Source organism: Marmota marmota, unplaced genomic scaffold (assembly GCF_001458135.2).
Source record: "Marmota marmota marmota unplaced genomic scaffold, marMar, whole genome shotgun sequence".
Lineage (NCBI taxonomy): Eukaryota > Metazoa > Chordata > Mammalia > Rodentia > Sciuridae > Marmota > Marmota marmota.
The window spans coordinates 15,309,247-15,316,069 of record NW_025999960.1 but is presented as its reverse complement, the minus strand read 5'-3'; the positions used below and the strand labels follow the sequence as shown (position 1 = coordinate 15,316,069).

Genomic DNA, 6,823 nt, shown 5'->3' with positions numbered 1-6,823 from the left:
CGAGCCTGGACTCACAACCGTTCCTGACACAGCGGTCCCAGGGAGTGAGTCCCAGGGAGTGAGTCCTGGTCCTTCGTTCAGTGGGATTTTATAGGTTTTGGGGGGATACTCTATGCGTCACAACATCACACAGCAAATCATTCCATACCGCAGGAAAATCAAACAACAACTCTTAACATTGATTAGCACATTCAATGGCGGGAACAAGTTGGGTAGGGGTGATTGGTTAGTACAAGAGGGGGATTCGTTTGAACTGATTGGTTTAAGCCACGAGGGGTGTACATGCTGAACTACGTGGTTTCCCAACACGTTATCAACCACCATAAACTACTGGGAGGGTCATCTGGCATCCCAGGTATTTTCCCTGTCTCATGCTGATTGGTGGTTGCTCGGGGGTTGCTATGGGTCCTCACCTAACCTGACTGAGTCAGAGACACCTGGCTCCTGCTATTTGTAGATGAACAACTCAGCAGGGTGGGTATATGCCTAGGAGTGCTCTGTGGGTCTTTCCAAGGACAAGGGTCATGCCCTCTTTCTTGGACAGGCTTTGCTCTGAGGTAGAGGCTGGTTTCTCAAGGGAACACCCAGTCATATTTGATTGCTTTATACTCTTCTTTGAAAGCTCATGACATCATCTGTCATGATGGCGCATATCTGTAATCTCAGCAATTTGAGAGGCTGAAATAGAAAGTCTGCTGGTTCATTTTCAAAATCTAGTATTGTCTTAATTGGATCCAATTGTAGCCCTTCCCTTTTGCCCGCCCTAATTCTAAAATTAGCCAATCATGTAGATTGTAACCTCAAACTCCTCCAATTAAAGTGAAGGGCAGCGCTGCAGTAGGTTCTAGATACAAGCAGACCACCTGCTGCCCAGGTGCACTTGCTAGCCAGGTTCCAGTAACACGCCCTCTGCCAGAGTAAAGGTCAACCTTGCCCAACCTCTTTCGAGAACATGTTTTCGGCACCTCTTTATTTCTAACACTGAGGCAAGAAGATTGCAAATTTGAGGCTAGCCTCAGCAATTTAGTGAGACTCTCAGTGTTTTAGCAAAACCCTGTCTCAAAAGACAAAAAATTAAGGCAGGTGGGGTGGCTCTCGCCTGTAATCCCAGTATTTCCAGAGGCTGAGGCAGGTCCTAGGAGCATGAGTTCAAGAACAGTCTTAGCAATTTGGCGAAAACCTGTTCAAAATATAAAATTAAAAGGGCTGGAGATGTGACTGACTCACTGGTTAAGCACCTCCAAGAAAAAAAGATAATTTTTTTTTTTTAAGTTAGGGATGTAGGTCAGTTTTAGAGGAAATTAAGGCTCTGAGTGGCTAAAGGAAGTCAAATCACACAGCCAGGAAAATCCCATGAAAACTGATTCCAATCCTAATGCCAATTTTGATTCCCCAGAGCAAAGTCAAAAGACCAGACTTAGACTGGGGGAAAATATCTACAATGCTTTTTACAATAGGTTAAGGTTTCTAAAAAGCAAGGATTAACAAAACAGGTAAGATAGTGACAAATAGGAACGCAATTAAAATTTTTAAAAACATGGGGTTGAGTATTATGTCAGAGGTAGAATGCTTGACTAGTATGCAGGAAGCCCTGGGTTGGATTCCCAGCACCTTAAAAAAAAAAAAAAGTGAGACTATGAGATATGAGTAGGCACTACATTGAAGAGGAAATGCAAATGCCAAATAATATTTGAAAAGATGCTCAACTTCACTAGGAGTCAGGGCAATGTAAATTAAAGTAATTCAAAACCATTTCTCACCCACCATCTTGACAAAAATTTAAGAATGATAACATTCCTTGCCAGTTAAAAAGAAAAGACTATTCTCTTTTCTTTGCCACAACTTTGTGTAAATTGTCACACCTTTTTCCAGAAATAACTTTAAACAGAATGAATCAAAATTTAAAATATGCCTTGTTTGACCTCACATTATTACTTTTTGAAATCTATTTTCAAAGAAACAAAAAAGCATCAGTGAAAATATTCAAAGATATTTATGGTAGCATTGTTCATGTTGGAAAAATAAGAACTGCTTATCTATAGTGCCTATCTGAATAAATTAAAATATATCCATATTTTTGTGACAAAATTTTGTAATAAAATTGGAGAACCAATTTAAAAAAATTTCCAAATCAAGTAAAGCCCCTAATGACTCCTTGTCTTTTTTCTTGTACACTATTTTAAATACATTTACATTTGCAGATGTAGTGGTACAACCATGTCAATAAATTACTAATCAATATATTTTGAAGGGGCTGGAGTTGTAGCTGAGGGGTGGAGAGCTTACCTAGCATGTGTAATGCACTGGGCTTGATCCTCAGCACCACATAAAAGTAAATAAATAAATAATGGTACAAAAATAGGTTATGAAATGCTTCATTAAAATTCCCTGTGATAGGGCTGGAGTTGTAGCTCAGTGGAAGTGCACTTGACTAGCATTTTGAGGCACTGGGTTCAATTCTCAGCACTACATATGAATAAATAAAATAAAGATCCATAAACAACTAAAAGATATTTAAAAAAATAATTCAAAATCATTGTTTTTCAAACAAAATGTATATCAATTTTTGACAACTTTAAAAAGGTGTGCAAGTTAACTTGGTCTTGAAATCATGCCTTGTAAGTGAATTTTTTGGCAAAATTTAAAAATAGGTTTTTTTAGTACTGATTATCAAACCTAGAGCTTCACATGTACTTAGGCAAGTGCTTCACCACTGAGCTACATTCCTAGACCTTTTTCCTTTTTAAAATTTTACTTGAGGGCTGGGGATGTGGCTCAAGCGGTAGCGCGCTCGCCTGGCATGCGTGCGGCCCGGGTTCGATCCTCAGCACCACATACAAACAAAGATGTTGTGTCTGCCGAGAACTAAAAAAAAATAAATATTAAAGTTCTTTCTCTGTGTCTCTCTCTTTAAAAAAAAAAAATTATTTGAGACAGGATCTCCCTAAATTGTCCTGGTTGGTCTTGAATTTGGGATCCTCCTGTGTAGCTGGGATTACACACATGCACCACCATGCCTTAATTTTTTTTTAATATATGCATGCTAAGAGAAAATATCTACAATTTTAAAAAATATTTTTTAGTTATAGACAGATGCAATATCTTTATTTTTTTATTCATTTTTATGTGGTGCTGAGGATCGAACCCAGTGCCTTACATGTGCGAGGCAAGCACTCTGCCACTGAGCCACAACCCCAGCCTCCTACAATTTATTTTCTATTTTTTCTTTCTTGTTGTTGTTGTTGTTTAGAGATGATATCTGGCTATGTTACCCAGGCTGGTCTCCAACTGAGACAGATAGGGATCATCACTGGGATTGAAGATTTTTAAAAAACTGAGGTTGACTAGGGGGATGGGGGAACCTCAAGATTAGGTCATACTGGCCTTAGCCTCTTACTGGTCATTCACTGAAAGAATGATATGCAGAAAATATAGAAAAACACTAGAGGTCTTAACCCCTAACCTGTGTCAATCCTTAAAATTGACATGAACCTTTCTTTTTTTTTTTTTCTTTTCTTTCCTCCTCGCCCACATTTTTAAACAATCTTATTGTAAAGACCAGGAAAGCCACTAGAGCAGTTGCACCATAAAAGTCAGAATATTGGCACCATAACCTCTCCAAGAGTAAACTATCTTTCACAAGGAAGAAATTTCTTGGAAAATAAAAATACCACACTCACAACCAGTAAAAAGTTGCCAGATAATAGCCCACCACCCCAGCAACCAGAATAAAAGCCTAGTCTTGTCTTTTGTTCAGCTTTGCCTGTGTTTGTACTCTTTGGCTTGGTTTCATTAGTACTATCATAGGACCAAAAGTTCCTGGCTCCAGCATTACAACGTCTGGGCTCACGCCATCCTCCTCTCTCAGCCTCCCAAATGTTGGTACTACAGGCACACACCATCAAGCCCAGTAACAATTTTTTTTCCTATTAATCTGTAGAGAATACTAGCTGATAGAGGGGTGAAGGCTCAGAAGGTTCACTGGAATAAACTGATGATAAGTAAATTAATAGGAGAAAAGTTATATAAGTTATTAATATGCACAGTGGAGAATCACAAGAGCATTATTACTCAAATAACCCAGTGAGGTCCAGATGCTTATGTGCCCTTCTTCATAAGGGAGGGGAAAGATGACAATTTGAGGAATAGCAAATGATTTTAGGTGAATAACTGGGCCCAAAGTTCAGACAATAGTTAGTAAATGGCTCTCTTTGGGAATCTTTTTTTTTTTTTTAATTAATTAATTAATTTTCAATTTTTTTATTTTTTTATCTCTTTGGGAATCTAATGGGCCTAGGAGACTGACAATAACTTGTGACAAAAATCTATCTGGGTGTGGTTATATTATTTTATCTTCTTCCTTCAAATATAAGTTTATTTAATGAAAACTCAGGGAAGGGACCAAAGATAATTAACTCTTTTCTTCTTTGGTGGGGCAATCTTTGGGCAGATTAATAAGCATCACAAGTAAAGTATCTTCCAGCATTTGCTGTTTTTCAAGGGCTTTTAATTTAAAATAATCAGCATTCCAGGGTGCCATATATTGGGATGAATTTCCCTGGGCTCCTTCAAGGACATAATCCTACTTTTTTTCCCCCAGTAATGGGGCTCAAACCCAGGGCCTTGAACATGTTAAGCACACACTCTACCACTGAGAGACACCCCTAGTTAAAAAAATAAATAACCCAGAGTTAATATCCAGGAAAAAAGTATGAAGCCGGGTGTTGTGGTGCATGCCTATAATCCCAGCAGCTGAGGAGGCAGAAGAAGGAGGAAGATCACAAGTTTAAAGCCAGCCTCAGCAACTCAGGGAGACACTATCTCAAAATAAAAAGTAAACAGGACTGGTGATGTGGCTCAGTGGTTAAGCGCCTCCAGGTTCAATCCCAGGTACCAAAAAAGAAAAAAAGTGTGAAGGATGCATATGCACAAAAAAAGATCAAGAAGACTGAAGTAAAGGTACATAATTTTAACATGTCCCTGATCCCCAGTCTTCTTCTGCAAACTAAGACATTGTGGACTTTCTTCTACTTCTGACCAGTTACATAGAATGAAATAAATTCCTTTTGAGATATTTAAGCTGCTAATTCCCCCAATGTCCCCACAAAGACAAATGAGATATAAAATCATTAATGTTTTCATAAGTTCCCACAAAACAAAACAAGATCATCTGTTCCTTTTCCAGTATTGCAATACATCATTTATGGTTTGTTTGTTTGTTTATTTTTAGTTGTGAACAGACACAATACTTTTATTTTTATGTGGTACTGAGGATTAAACCCAGTGCCTCACACATGCTAGGCAAGTGCTCTACACTGAACTACAACCCCAGCCTCTCATTTATAGGTCTTATAATACTTGATTCAAAATACCGAACAAGGTAAACTTCAATATTTTTTAGTTGTAGATGGATACAATATCTTAATTTATTTTTATATGGTGCTGAGGATCGAACCCAGTGCCTTGCAGTGCAAGGCAAGCACTCTATCACTGAGCTACAGCCCCAGCCCCTATGAAGTGGCATCCCCTTTCTCCACAGAAAGGCCCTTTTCACCATGGCTGATTTTAGGACTGTCAGCAAAAGAGTCTCTGTAAAAGAGTCCAATGTAGATAAACTTTCTATTTTCGTGTCGCCCTGTTTACCTGGCCACTGGCTGAAAAGATACCAGCACTCTAGGTGCTGGACACCCCTTACTGTTTTTCACAAACATATCCAGTATAGTACTTTGTAGAAATGTGCAAACAAGTCCTCTGGCCTTGAGCTGGGCTTCACAGAGATGTCTACAATTTTAAGATAAGTTACAATTGGGCTCCATGGTAACAGCTGACAGGGGGAGGAAAGAAAGGGGAGAAGCTCTCCCCTTCTCAGGTGTTGTCCTTGAAGAGTTGACTTGCCCAGAACAGTGAAAGAAAAGGCTGTTTTTATGTGAACCTTCTGCAGACTGAACTTCTGAGCACCTCTCCTTACACGCTGGGTATAAAACTCTGAAACTACCTGAACTTGGGGTTCAGGGGATTAATTGATTACAGCAAAAGCTATGCCCTCTGAACCTGGCTGCAGCCAAATAAAACTATTTCCTGCTATCTTCGGTGCCTTGCCTCGTTTGTCCCTACAACACCTAGACTTCAATATTTATGTACCTATATTATCATTCCCCATGTGTAAGTAAGATTCATTGCTGTGATCAAAAAACCTGACAAGAATAATCTAGATGGGCTGGGGCTATAGCTCAGTGGCAGAGTGCTTGCCTAGCATGTGTGAGGCACTGCCTTCAATCCTTAGCATCACATAAAAATAAATAAATTTTTTTTTTTTTTAAAGACTAACACTTCCCCCAAAAAAGAACAACCTAGAAGAGGAAAAGTCTTTTTGTACTCACTGTCTCAGAGGTTCAGACCATGGTTGGCAGACTCCATTGTTCTGGGTCTAAGTGAGACAGAACATCATGGCAGAAGGGCATGGTGAAAGAAAGCTCTCAACTCACGGTAACTGGGAAGTGGGGAGAGAGAGAGAGAGAGACAGAGAGAGAGACCGAGCGAGAGACAGAGAAAGTGCCCAGGCAGGAGCCAGGGACAAGATATAATCCCAACTGATATGCCCCCAGTGACCTACTTCCTCCACCCACACTGTACCTACAGTTATCACCCAGTTATCCATTCCAAAAAAAATTTTTTAAGCAGGGCACTGTGTGTGCTTGCAATTACCAGAGGCTTGGGAAGCTGAGACAGGAGGATTGTGAGTTCAAAGCTAACCTCAGCAATTTAGCAAAGCCCTAAGCAATTTAGAGAGTCCCTGTCTCTAAATTAAAAAAAAAAAAAAAGG

General features: G+C 39.4%; 1 long non-coding RNA gene across 1 annotated transcript; it reads right to left on the bottom strand.

The window, feature by feature from the left end:
- Positions 1-1,217: 1,217 nt before the first annotated feature.
- Positions 1,218-6,799, bottom strand: LOC125616661. Its single transcript, XR_007347397.1, has 2 exons — positions 6,381-6,799; positions 1,218-1,611 (listed from the first exon to the last, which is right to left on the bottom strand). It is a non-coding gene; the product is annotated as an uncharacterized LOC125616661 (long non-coding RNA).
- Positions 6,800-6,823: the final 24 nt, after the last annotated feature.